The 14,148-nt window shown below is 48.7% G+C and overlaps 1 protein-coding gene across 2 annotated transcripts in view; it reads right to left on the bottom strand.

Moving 5' to 3' along the window:
- Positions 1-13,155, bottom strand: part of SV2B (synaptic vesicle glycoprotein 2B) — a 65,871-nt gene extending 52,716 nt beyond the window's left edge. Inside the window, exons 1-2 of one of the 2 annotated variants that reach the window (XM_030955621.1) lie at positions 13,042-13,101; positions 7,291-7,463 (exon numbers count right to left, since the gene is read on the bottom strand). The gene's annotated coding sequence lies outside the window, so the exon portion shown is untranslated. Of the gene's footprint in view, positions 1-7,290; positions 7,464-13,041 lie in introns of both variants that reach the window. The other variant, XM_030955622.1, reaches the window with a different exon arrangement.
- Between the last annotated feature and the right edge of the window lie 993 nt (positions 13,156-14,148).

The following is a 14,148-nucleotide window of genomic DNA, read 5'->3' as shown; positions in this document are numbered from 1 at the left end:
GAAAATCTGCTAAATGCCTTGTTTTGTGTAGCAAATGTTGGCCAGTGCACTCAGGCTGTGAGTAAGCAAAGCTTTGCTGGCATGTTTACCCACAGGCATTTCTAGACTTTTCTCCCATAGGATGCAACCATCAAACTCACGAAATATTTCATAAAATTATGACAAAATTTTTAATTTATAGATAAAACACGCAGAAATCAATCCTCAGTGATGATTATGTATTAAAATAAATGCAGTCCAGTGCAAGGGCTAAATTCCCCTTGCAGGAAGGATGGAAATCCTGTCTCTCCTTCCTCTGTCTGAACCTCTTCATGACCCAGAGGGACCAGCAGCCCTTTACCCATCCTGTCCTATTCCTCCAGGCTGGATGTCCTCCCTGCCAGGGTTGCCTGCTGCTTTCAGGACAGATTATCCCACGTCTCTGCAGATTACAGCAGCATTTTAATCAAGTTGATATATTTTCTCTGTTTGTACTTACACTAATGAGATCAGAGACATTTCCCAAAGTTTTCCTTTGATCACAGGACAGATTTGCAGGCCTGTTTTGGACACTCAGACAATGAGGGTAGTTTTCCTGCTGAAATGTGTATTTTCTGACAGCATAAAGTGACAAAATCTCAGGCCAAGCTGTGCTGCTGTGACCCTCCCTGCAGTCACAGCCCACAGATCAACCCTCTCAACCTCTCACACTTTTGGGCCCTATATCTAATCCCAGCTCTCCTCCTGCCTCTGCCTTTACCCTATAACTCATCACAAATCCCTCCCCTCTCTCTGCCTGCACTTCCACCATCCCTTGGCCTGTTCCAGGGCTTTGGGGTGTGTGGGAGCTGAGCCTGGAGCTGCTGTGTGCTCACACCAACCTCAGGTGTTGGCTCCCATCACATCCAGCCTTGGAGCACCTGCGACAGCCTCTGAATGCCACCAGGTCTCTGACAGCTCAGCCTGACCCCCATCTGCAATCCCCACCTCCCTGAGCACTCCCACACCTTGGCTCTGAAAATGAGGAGCCCAAACCCACGTCCTGATGGTGCCTTCTCACTGAAACCCACAGAGCTATTTTGGGTGTGTTTGCATGGGATGGCCAGATGTATTCAAACAGAGACTAATTTCACCAGCACAAACTTGTCCTCACATAACTTCATTTTCATCCAGACAGAAGCTTTTCAAGCAACAGCAAGGAAACCCTTTCAATATTTAATCAGCTGCATGGCCTGGAACAGCAGGGACCAGCAGCAGCTGCCTGGCACAGAGTGGGTGAGGGGGGATGAGGGCTCTCATCCTCACCAAGCCTCTCTCCATCCTGAGAACTCCTCTACAAATCTGCTCTGGAGAAAGCCAAATGTGAGCCCCGTTTCAGCCTTCTGCTCTAGCTGCTACAGCTTTCAAACAGTATGGATTTGAAGCACCTTATTTTTCATTCCTCCCTTCCAAATTCCCTGATGCTTCCCAGGTGTAAATCTTCCTTCCTTTCCTACTGATGGCTGGGAAATTGCTGTGCTCAGCCCCCTGTAATTGTGAGTCAGCAGGACTTGAGCTCCCTCCCATTTATTTCTGGTTTTAAGGCAGGCAGGGTGTAAACTTTAGCTACAGATGAGGTTTTGCAGAATTTGCAGGGTGTGTGTGTGGGGGCAATATTAGGCTTTTCCTAATCTTTCCTCATTCCCTTAGTGCCTGTCCTGTGTGTGTCAGAGGGATTACAGGAGTTGAAAGGGCATCATCTGTGGTGGTCTGGCTGTGCAGCATTCAGCACAGACTCTGTTGGTAGCATAAATAAATTTATAAAATTTACTTATATAAAGCATATAATGCTTTATGTGGTGATAAAAAGCATTTATCACCCTATGCTTTTGGTGGTTTTTTTCCTTCTTCTTTTAGATAAGGGTGTTTAGGGTTGGTTATTAGTATCTATTTTATAAATGCTTTAGGAGGATAGCTTGGAAATAAAGCCTTAAGGAGAGACCCCAAAGTGACCTGCTGTAGTCATGCCTGACTTTCCAAAATCATCTCACAACACCAAATGCTTTCTGGTCAGAAATGGTCTGTGAATGTTTCCAAGAGCCCCTGATCTCTGCAAGATCCCCAGTGTCCAGCAAGGCTCTGGTTTGTCCCTCCACTGCTGCTGGGCACCCTGGGCTGGAGGTGTCTGTGCTGCCCAGCAGCATTCTCTGATGCTTTGCACTGTCCTAAGAACAAAGGATCCTCTCTTGCTAGAACTAAAATAGATACTAATAACCAACCCTAAACACCCTTATTTAAAAGAAGAAGGAAAAAAAAGCACCAAAAGCATAGGGTGATAAATGCTTTTTATCACCATATAAAGCGTTATATGCTTTATAGAAATAAATTTTATCAATTTATTTATAAAATAAATAAATTTATTATTTATTTATTAATAAATAGTAAATTAGTGATAAATAGTAAGTACAAGATTAATTAAAATGACTCTTAATTCCCATCCTCTGGCCTCTGAGAATGTAAAAAGGCATTCCCCATCTTCCCAAGGGTGTCCCCAAGGGTCAGTGTCTGGCAGGGGTGGCAGCAGGATTTCCCATGCATGTGCTGTCCCTGCTCCCCCCATGCTGGTCACAGCCTTCCTCGGCTCACCAGGGAGGCTCAGCCTGCACCAAGCCCAGCAATTCTGGGGCTGAACTGCAAGTGAAAAGACTCCTCATCTCCTCCTCGATGCCAGCAAGTCGGACTTTTTCAACAGCAGCTACACATCGTGAGAAGAAACCACTGGGATTTCTCAATCTGGGTCTAGGAATAAATCATTTACCACCTCATTTACACATGCTTATAATTAATGCACACTAGATTGCTGCAATGAAACGGTCCTGATAAAACATCTGAAATGCACTGGGCTGCAAGTGCATTGGTTTGGGGGTGTAGAAGGACAAAAGAGCCCCCCCAAGAAATGGCTGATCCCACTGGCTCCCACTCTCACTTTCAGTGGAAGCAGATGAGAGGAATTTGGGTCAGATTTCCCCATTTGTAGTGTGCTGAAAGCATTTGAGAACCAGTTGCCATTTTGTAAAAAGCCCACAACTCTTGTGGCCACACATCTTCTCCTGCTTCCCATCTATCAGGTGAGAGAGAGCCCTGGATTTGTGTACAGAGCAGAATTATCACTTTTTGCTTTACTGCATTATGAGGTGCCATATCTCTCCTAGTAGCCCATCTATCTCTGATTTTGGTATAAGTCCAGAGAAATTTTACTGGATTTACAGCCCTGAGAATGACATCAGGATCCACCCACCCAGGAGAGTTTATAAATCCAAAAGAACTTTTATCCATCAGTAGGAACTTTTATCCATCTGTGCAACACACCCTCTGTGCCAAGTACAGCTGGAGAAGAATCTTGCAGGCTTCCATTCTCGTTCCCCAAACCCTCAATCATCCCCTTGGAGGCATCAAATCCAATCTGCCTCTAACCTGATTCCCCAGATGTGCTGCTCCCCCGGGGAGTGTGACTCACAGGAGCTGCAGAACCAGGTGTAACTGGGCTGGATGGAGGACCATGACTGCCTAAAGAACTGCAACACAAGGGAGGTTCCTCAAAAAATTCACCACCACCTCCTCTACAGGGGTCTCCTCAGAGTGTCAAGGCAGAGAGGAGACACCAGGAGAGCCCTGCATGCCTGAGGAGGGCTTGGGTATGAGTTCAGGAGGTCAGGAGCCTGTAAGCTGCAATAATTACAGCAGTTAATCTGCAGCAGCCTGACCACCTGCCACAGAGGGCAGGAGAAGCGTCCCTTGGAGGAGGCAGGGATTTCCCTGCTGCCAGGAGGGATGTGGTGGGAGCAATCACTGAGACACCACTTGTGTCCTGGCAGAGGAGCTGCCTTCAGTTTACCTGCAGAGAGCAGGAGGGGTGTGAAGCCTGCCATGTGCACAAGCAGATTGGCTCCCACAGCCCTTTCCCCAGGGTCAAAACCATCCTGCAGGGATCTGTTCACCTCTCACATTTTACAGAACACCCCACAGGGATCGTCTCCAGGCCAGGACTGGGAAAGTCTCCACATTGCAGTGCTGCTCAGAGCACACCTTGCCTTCCTCCCAGCCTGGAGGGTGGGAGGCCAAGGAGCAGCTGCTGTGCTGGGCTTGGACAAATCCATCCATCACCCATTTGGGACCTGCTGAATTCCAGCTTCCTGCAAACTCATCTGCCACAAGAGCTGCTGTGAAGCCCAGCAAAACACTGAGTTTGCCTGGAAATACTGAATCAGTGACAACTGAACCCTCATAGTCCTGCAGCAGCTCCTGGAGGAGCCTGCCCAGCATCAGACCTGACACCCTCCTCATGCCAAGAGGTGTCTTGGAGCTGTACCTGGCTTCTCTTAGGCAATTCTGATGTTGACTGGGTCTTGGATTTGAGAAGTCAGCAGCCCTACTGTCTCCTCCACATCACAACTTTGTAGATCTTGATTGCATCCCTCTCTATCTGCCATATCTCCAGGTTTGGCACAGGAAGGTGAGCAGAAAACATCTCTGAAAACCTGTAGCCTCTCCAACTTTAATGAGGGAGTTTAGAATATTTACAGTGCTCTCACATTTCAACCTCCTCCAAGCAAGAGAAGCTGTAATTTCTTCTCCCTCCTTGGCATTAGGGCAGTCAAGAACATGCCCAGGTGAGTTGTCACCTTAGATGTTGGAGACTCTCTGACATCTATTTGTAAAGATTCCCTGGGACAGTACTAGAAAAAGAGAAGAATTGTCCTCAAAGTGGCCTGAGCTCCCCAGCTCCCCTTTCTCTGACTAAAATCTCATTCATAAGAGGCTCTTCCCTCAGTTTTAACCCAGCTCCTCTTTCAAATTCAGCACAGCCAAGGGGATCTGCCAGGCCACCTCAGTCAATCCCACCTTCCTTCTCCCCCAACACCAGTGAGTTTCCTCTGCCATAACCCTGCTCACTAAGTCGTGACTGCAGGGGGAGAACACACAGGCTGAGCAGATGGGCTCTGAGGGAGGAAGGCCTCGCTTCAAACACAAATAGCTGCTGGGAATTTAGCAGATGTGGTAAGAAAAATCTGGAGAGACAAGCATGAGGTGACAGGATTCCAATTTCAATCAAATAATGTGGAAGTCTCCCTTGGCAAGGAAAGGTTTCGTTCTTCCATCTTCTTGATTGCCTTGTCTTGAAGAAATGATGACTGATGCCAAGTGCCATCACAGGAATGATCTGGAGTATTCTTCATTTAGGATCCCATATGACTCCCTGCCCTCACCAAATGGATTTTTTTTTCACAAGGGAAATCCATTCTTTATAACCCAAATGTCCAAAAGAAAAGACTAAAACTCAATTAAAGTCATAAAATTCATTAATTCTGTACCACATTCCACTCTGTTTCTGTCCAGAGACAGACTTTAGGATCAGACCTTCACTTCCCCATTATCAAATCAGGATGGCTCAGGAAATTTGGAACATTATAAACATCTCTATATCCAGCATATTGTAATATTCATTTGGCCCTAGAATTTCATCTTGGCAGAAGCGCCAAAGTTATCACAGATGGGTATGAGGTTTTTTTCTTTATAAATATTACAGAGCCATTAATTAAACAGGGGAAATTAACTGTGCCAGGCAGCACTGCAGAGGGACAGGAAAGCACAGTCACCATTGGCCAGCACCTCAGACTGAATGTGGGATGAGTGCTCACAACATCAAACTGACAGCAGAGATACTCTGGCATCAACATTACTGCAAGTTTTAGAAGAAAATTCAACAAGAAAAATAATTTATAGACATTACTGGTGTTCAGGAGCAATGTTCCAGGTAACACGAAGGACTTTCAACCTTTTGAAACAAACCACGGTGTTTTGGTTAAAGGACACAAAAGCTGTCCTCTCTAAAATGATTTCCTCACATTATCAAGCCCCAAAGACAACAAATTGAGCAATTTCTGCACCTGCACACTTTCCTTCTTGCCCTGTGCTGGGATTTAGTAATGCAAAGCCCCTTCCAGTTCTCTGTGTTCTCTTCACCGTCTGCTAACCACACAGATTTAGTCAAGATTGTCCCCCTGCAACACGCCTGAAACAAAACTCCAAGTCAAAACCTGCTGCTGAAGAGAGGAGGATCTTTTTCTTTAAATTTAATATCACTGGTGGTGAAACGTCTAGGTTGCTCTAAAATAATCACAAACCCCAGAGTGACTTACTCTCATTGCCACAGCATCTAACATCAAAGAGTAGGAAATGTGTGAGTTTTTAGCAAGTGGAGGTTTCTGCATGAATACATCATGAGAGGAATATTTTTATAAACAAGTCATCTCTGAAATGTTCTCCAGAGCTAGTTCTAATTCTGCTTGTCATAAATAAATCTAGAAAAAAAATGTTTTGGTATGCCCAAATCCTGCATCAATTTTTGTGTGAAACACAGGTCTGTCGAGAAGATCATATCTTTGAACCTGTTAGAAAAATTGCCAAAGCTCCCCCACTACATTTCTCCTTTTTTTTTTTTTTTTGTTTTTTTTTGGGTTTTTTTTGTTATGTACAGACCTTTGCAGATTCAATACAGCCAGATTGCAAAGGCTGCTCTTAGGTTTATTATTCCCTGATCCTCTTTAAACAAGGGCCCTAAATTCATCCCTGGTATAAGAGCTCTGCTGTCACTCAACTGAGATGCAGGACACCTATTTTGAGAATCCTGTGAGACACTGACTTGCAAACCTCTCATCAGACAGCTCATGGTCCCAACAGAGTGTCCAGTGAGACCCTCTTCCTTCCAAACATCTTGAGCTGCACCTCTCTCTATATCAGCTGCTGGCAGAACCTAAGGGACTGGTTTCAGTGAAAAATGCAGTAGACTTTAGGATGGAGATAGTTCATCAGCTAGGAAAGTTGAGAGGATTTATGTATCAGCTCAGGGGCAGCAATTTATGAATTACTTCCCACAACTCCTGCACTAACAAGCACAGGGCAGAAAAAGCAGCATTCAAGTGGGAGCTCACATAGGACTACATGGAAAATATCAGACCAAGCTGGAAATCACAAGGGAAAAAAAGATACAGGGTGGGCAATGGATCTGCCTGTGAGCGAGAGCTGGTCTGCCCAGGCTCACACATTGATCTGCTTGATTCCCAGCCTGTCACTAACAGTAATTAATTTGCTTTGATAAGCATTGACCCCTGGAAAAGATTCACTACAAACGAAATGAGCTCCACTGGGTTTTTTTTCCTGTCTCTTTCCAGCTCCCTCCTTTAACTTTCCCACCTCTTTAAGCCCCATTTCTTTTGCATCTGCACTGATTGCCCAGAACAGGACCAAAGAGAGAAAAGCATCACTGCTTACCAGAGCTAGGAAATATCTCAGCACATCCATTCACCAGCCATGTCCCCTCTGCCTAGCCCGCAGAGCTGCTCCGGGAAGGTTCGCCCCTCTCTGCTGGGATGCCACAAGCCGGAGATTAGCAGCAAATGCTGTGCAAGCCAAGCCGATCATCCCGCTGCGAGCACACCCAGGTACTGAGGCAGGAGCGATGGAAAAGTCCCTCAGCCAGCAGAAAACACCACCGCAGGCACACACACACACCCAGGCACTGAGGAGCAATGGGAGGGAGAGAGGGAGGGAGGAGGAGAGCAGATGGGAGGGGGTGGCTTGGGGAAACCAGGCAGCGAGCGATGCTAACGTGACAGATGTGTTGACTTTTAAGTTAAACAGGAAATTGAGGATGTTCGACGACGCAGGAGGAAAGACATTAGCTCACATTAAAGGCAAAGACTTTCCATGGTCTTTCCCTTCTTTGCTTTCTCTCTTTCACCCAGGCTTTCTCCAGTTTCCAGGCAGAAACAAGCCATGGTTGACACTGACTCTGCCTGTGTGTCTGGGCAAGGCAGGAGCTGACACAGAATTCCCCATCCTAGCAGTGAGTTGGGAGACTGTTCTTTTATTCCCTCTTCAACTCAGGCTCCCCTGACATTATTTAAACAGCATCCTCTAGATTATATGAGTAAAAGAAAGAATGCTGAAAAGGAGAACAAGGCTTTCAGTTTGTCCCAGTTGTGGGCAGGGGAAAACACAGGGTCAAAATCCTGATTTAGCTTATGTAGGATAAGCAGCAGAGAGTGGAATAAATTGATTTAAGTGCAGGGAAAATAAAGCGTCTTGGTGCACTCAGCTTGCCCATCAATAAACTTGACTTTTTTTCCACAGTCCAGACAAGGGTGAACAGGTTGGGTCTGGGGGATAAGAGCTGTACTGTGAGGGTCCATAGTAACTCCAGGGCAAGGTGGCTACACGTCTAGGCAGCAGTAAAATGTTAAGAGAACTGAGGAAGAAAAAGCCCACTGATTTCTTAGTTACAGCCTGGAAAACTGAGTGAAGGAAGGCAAACCACTCTGGCTTAGAGCTAGACCCCAGCTTCTAGAGATTAGGGGAGGAAGAGAGTGGCCCCACCACAAACCCATGGACAGAAAATCAGCCAGGACACAAGGACTCTGTTCCTGTTTCATGAGCTGGTCCTCCCTGCTGGCTTTTTCCACTGCCTTTGGCACAAGGAGGAAGAGCCCCTTTGTCATCCCTGTGGAGCTGGGTGTCAGCCAGAGCCCAGCCTGCACAGTTGAGCCTTTTTCCTTCATCTCCCCACCAAAACTTTGTCCCTAGACCCACATGTAGAGGGTCAAGTATATCTCCTCTGTGGCACGAATGGGCTCTCAGGGTGAGATTAGTGACAGGACTCCTTTTTTTTCCTAGAAGCTGTGCATTAGGTAAAGAACAGAAATCTGCTATGGGCACTTGCTCCGTAATGGAGCGAAACATTCAGGTTTTGGTGCAATCTAGCCTGCCTCCCTGTTTGCATGCCATTCTTCCCCACCCCCTCACTGTCCCTGAGCTGTGCTGTTGGCCTCCCTTCAGCTTTTTAATGGAGTATTGACAGTGATCCATTCCCACTCCAAACAGATGAACCTGACTTGCATGCCCAGATTCCCATTTGCTGAGCCAGCCCAAGCAGGAGGGTTTGGAGCACCTCCTCGGAGAGATCAGCTGCAGCTCCAAAAGCATCCCTTCTTCTGGTTAGAGGAACAGCTTGGAAAAGTCTAGCAAGGATATTACACTTTGGAAAACTGCTGCCTCGGGTCTCTTGTCCCTCCTCCTACCTGCTGCCACGCTCCCTGTCTCTGCAATTATTTATAAAGCTCCATGTTCTTTCCTAATTGGGATGTTCCCTTTCCCCCTTGCACGTCACTCCTGTGTCACCCTGTGTCTGGGCCCCTGGTGACCTCTCGGAGTGCTTGGCAAGGCTGGCAGCAGCCAAATGAGTCATCAGCAACCTGCTGGCATCTCCCTCCCTCCCTCCATCCAGCCATGGCCCCCCTGGCTCCCACCGAGCCTGGCTGCAGCCAGGGAGGCCTGGGGGAGTTTAAAGCTGTCTAATCCCCTGGATAATTCATGAAAAGAGGATTACCCATTCTGTGCACAGCCCTTAACCTAAATAGAAACCAGCCTTCCCCTTGCATTGCAGCTCCTGTGGCATGGAGGTGTTTTCCCTGCACTGCTTCCCCATCCCATCCCATCTTAGGGGTTAACTCTGCTCTTGCTCAAATCTGGGACATCCTGGTTCTAACCCATGGAGCTACGGTGAAACAAAACTGGTTTTGTAAAGCAGAGGTGAGACTGTGTTCTGTGAACAGCAGCAGGATCAGTGCAGACTCATCCCCATTCTCTCCCTAATAAATGGCAAACTCCTTTATGGGGTCCTGCCCCAGGACCTGGGCTCTGGCTCACCAGGGGCTGGGTTATCCCTGCTGCCAGAGGGTACAGCCAGAGGGATGGCGAAAAGGGAATACTTAACATGTTACCTTCCCTGCATTCAGAGATGAAGGGATAAACTGATGCAGGAGGGATAAACTGATGCAGGAGGGATTCCTGATGGATTCAGCAGCTTCCTGAGAGATGACAGCAAGCCTCATCTCTCTCCTCATTTTCTCTCTCCTGATTTTCCTGAGCATGTCTCTTCACCTGCCTCTCATTTTCCTCCTCTCCTCTCTCCCAGATGGTGAAATGAGTTCTGACCCAGCCACCACAGGCTCCCCTTTTCTACAATGCTTTTTTTGGCAGTTGGAAGTTAAAGTCCTTATGGGACTTTAGTCACCGTAACATTAAAGCATTCATTAGCACAGGAGTAATTCCATAATCTCTTCAGAAGAGAACAATTTCAGAGGTTCAGCTGGAAAATCAATTTGCCAGCTTGGCGATGCAGGAAGAGGATTTTCAAGGCTGGCCTTGGCTTCCCCAGCAGGACTGTTATCAGTTCTGGGGCTTGGTGGCCAGGAAGAGGCCACCCACAGTAGCTCTGAGGGGAGGTGGCAGGACCTGGGGCTGTCCTTTGGCTCAGAGAAGGAAGGGAGCTGTGGCAATTGCAGGATGAGCCTCAAAACCAGACCTGTCTCACCAGGTTTTGCCCAACAGTGTGCCGCACAGGTGGGACAGCATCACCATGGGTCATGGGGAATTTTCCTGCCTTTTTCATCTCTCATACTTCATTTCACCAAAGCAGTGCTCCCAGCTCAGAGCATGAAAGGGATGCATCTCAAGCATCCTGCCTTTTCCCTGCATTACTGGCTGAACTAGATTCTTGCACCTCCTGTACCAAGTACCTGCCCATGTGCTCTTCCTCTCCCCATGGAATTTTTCCCACTTTGACTGTGCTGACAGAAGCTGGGTTCCACACCCTGCCTGCAGGCACACAGCCAGATTGGCAGAAATCTTCTGCAGGTGCAAGGCTGACTTTAGGGAAGCATGCAGCTCTGTGCTTGCAGGCTGGGGGCTGCCTCAGAACCTGAGTGGGCTTCCACCTCCAGCTCAGCTCAGATCTTTCAATCAGAAGTTGTCAGGTACCAGAGACTTTCATTTAAAGATGTTCCAGAACACAAATAGGTGCAAAAAGCTGCTTCATGGGACAGATCTCTCAGAATTTGGCAAGCTGAAGTGGAAGGCTGTAGCCTGTCAGCTGCTTTCTGGTTCTGGCTTTGAAGCTCCCAAAGGGTTCCCCAGCACCCACATTACACAACTGCAAAGTTGTGTTAGGAAAACCCAAGTTGTCCTTGCAGATCTGATCTCCAGCTGAGTCCATCTGACAGTGGTGGACATGCTTTTGACAGCAGGGCCATGAGGAGGAGAAGCAACACGAGTTATTTAGGACCTCTTGGAACCCTTGAGACCCAGGGCCCCAGTGTGGGTGCTGCTACCTGTGGTAGCTCTCTTACAGTGAAGGGAGAATTCCCCTGCTCTTTCTGATGGAAGAGGGCTTTTCTATTGTGGATCAGAAGAAGCCATGGATGCTGCCTCTTCTGCTCCCACTCCTTCCTCCAGGCTGTCCTCTAGGAGTCTGACCATAGACATCCCACTGCATGAAGTGTTAGGGCTCCGTGTCATTTTGGGCAGAGGCACTAAGGTGCATTCCCAAATGAGCAGCAGAGCTTGGGCTCAGTGCTGGGATGATCAGTGCAGAACTGTTGTATGCTCAGTATCTGGCTAAGTAAACCAGAGAATTTACCCTTTTCCTCTCCCTTCCCCCAAGTGACAGCACCAGGGACACAGAGGAGACATGAAACAGCAATTTTTATGCCATGTCAGACACTGGACTTTCTCTCAGCCTACCAGAAGCTTCTACTCTGACTCCTCATGGCAGGAGTCCCCCATAAGCTCTAGTGGGTGCTTACAAGTTTCCAACCTGAACACAGCCAGGGATCCCCCTCAGCACACACAGAGCACTGCATGCTCCTCCCCTGAACATTATCACCATCAGGCTGTTACTCTTTTCCTTTTTTTCTCGAGATGAGGTCATCCCTCACAAGTAATATCCTTGCAGGGCCACTTTTTGCCCATTATTTTAATGGGATCTTGGTGTCACGGATCATATTGCTGCAGTTTGACACGTGTAATAAAATTTTCCCTTGAACAACATTTGTCCTCCAAAAGAAAAATAATCCCTGCAGAGATGTGTGCCTGGATGTGCTACAGGATGTGCTGTTGGCACACACACATGCATGGAAACTTGTCACCACAGCACCTGCATCCCACCACAGCCACAGAGTGCAGAGCTCCCAGGTCACTGCTTTCTCTCTGTGGCTTCATTTAACCCTTCCCAAAAAGGGAGACTAACTGCAGTTTTATTCTTTAGCTGCAGCTGGTCTCTGGTGGAGAGGAGGGTGAAGGAGGACTATGGCAGCGGGCACAGGACAGCTCGGTTGGTGCACACAGGTGTGGCACACTCACACAGCCCGGGCTGCCACCACCGCCACAGCCCCGCACGGCTCCATGGGGACACCGCAGCCCCTGTCCCCAGGCAAACAGCTTCTCCCTGTCCCTGCCAGTCCGTCCCGGACGGAGCACACACCAGGAGCACTCCGGTCCAAACTGCTCAAGTTCAAACTCCACAGCGCAGCAGCTCCGGGCAGAGAGCGAAGGCAGCATAAGGGGGCTGGTTTAAATCGTCCCCAACTGCCCCGACCCTTCCATTCCATGGCACTGACCCAGCCCCTGCATCTCCCACCGATCCATCCCAACTCAGCCCCTGCATCTCCCTCCGATCCATCCCAACTCAGCCCCTGCAGCTCCTTCCGATCCATCCCAACTCAGCCCCCTCATCTCCCACCGATCCATCCCAACTCAGCCCCTGCATCTCCCACCGATCCATCCCAACTCAGCCCCTGCATCTCCCCCGATCCATCCCAACTCAGCCCCTGCAGCTCCCACCGATCCATCCCAACTCAGCCCCTGCATCTCCCTCCGATCCATCCCAACTCAGCCACCCACTCCGCGCCCTTGCGCATCTTCCTTTTCACCTTCTGTTTTAGTTTCTTCTCCCTGCCCCGGGCTGCCAGCTGTCCCCGTGTTCCGTGGGGCAGAGGGAGCGCCTGGTCCTTACCTGGCGCGGCCCCGGGGCGCTGCGGGCGGTGCGGGGTGCGGCGCAGCGCGGCTCTGTGCTCGCATCTCCTCTAGCACTGATGCAGTCCTGCCGGGCGCCGCATGCCAATGATGCAGCCCCGGGGATCCCAGCCCAGGAGCCCCAGCGATGGGAGGGAGCCCAGCGTGTCCTACCTGCTTCCCTGCGGTCCCCAGCCCGGCTGCGGAGCGAGAGGAGGCAGCGGAGAGAGCGAGGAGCTGCACAGCAGGCAGGGAGAGAGAGGCAATGCTTGTGTAATTTCATCACGGTAATAAAATCCTGCCCAGAGTCTAAGTGTTGCAGCTCTCTAGCAGAGTTCTTCATTACATGAGGGATTTTTTTTTTTTTTTTGTAATTGCTGACATGCAGGAATGTTTCTAGCTGGAAGCAGAGGGGAATCCCAGCATGACTGAGCATCCTTCATCTCTCCACTTCATATATTATTAGACCATTGCTACGTTTGAGACCCCTCTCCCCGGGATGGCTAGGGAAGGGGCATGTTTCAGACAAAATCCTGGGAAAAGCCTGTTCTGTTTAAAATTCCCTTATGTTTATAATTTGCGAGCTCATTGCCAGAAGAGTAGCAGGAAATATCCAACTGTCCATGCAATTTGGTGCTGGAAAGAGACCATGTGGACACAGCAGCATGGAACACAGTCTGCCCTGGAAATCCATCCCCGCCATTCTGTGTTATTAAAAGAGATAAGCAGTAACATGAGGAGCTGTCTTACTGAGGAGCAAAGCATGCAGCTCCTAAGAAAACCTTCCCAGTGCACATGGGGGGCATGTCCACACCCAGCAACATCTGTCCATGCAGAGGCGCCCAAATTAGTCCAGATAATGAGAGCAATATTTTCACTGACAGATTTTCATTGCTGTTTCTCCTAACCTAAAACTGAAGAGCAGCATGGATCCACAGGCTTTTCAGAAACTAAACAGGGGCAGATTTACAGGGCAGCATGAATTCCTTGTACTTGAGCAGAGAAGTGGGAGTGAAACCCCAGTCAGCCACCCTGCCTCTGTCAGCAGGTGACATCTGGAAAGCCACTTTCCCACTCTGTGCCTCAGTTTCCCCACCTGTAAGCCAGCACTGGCACTACTGGCCCCTCCAGGCTGTATAGGCACTAGAGACTGTCACTCCTTTGCCTGTTTCCAGGGTTCCTCCAGACACATATTCCACCTTTCCTCCCTGGCCTGTATGTTACTGCACCCCCTCTGCTCACCTGATCTGAATCTCCAGCTCAGCTGTGCTTGTACTAACT

This window comes from Camarhynchus parvulus, chromosome 10 (genome assembly GCF_901933205.1).
Source record: "Camarhynchus parvulus chromosome 10, STF_HiC, whole genome shotgun sequence".
NCBI classification, from domain to species: domain Eukaryota; kingdom Metazoa; phylum Chordata; class Aves; order Passeriformes; family Thraupidae; genus Camarhynchus; species Camarhynchus parvulus.
The sequence above is the reverse complement of the archived record's forward strand: the minus strand, read 5'-3'. Positions and strand labels throughout refer to the sequence as shown.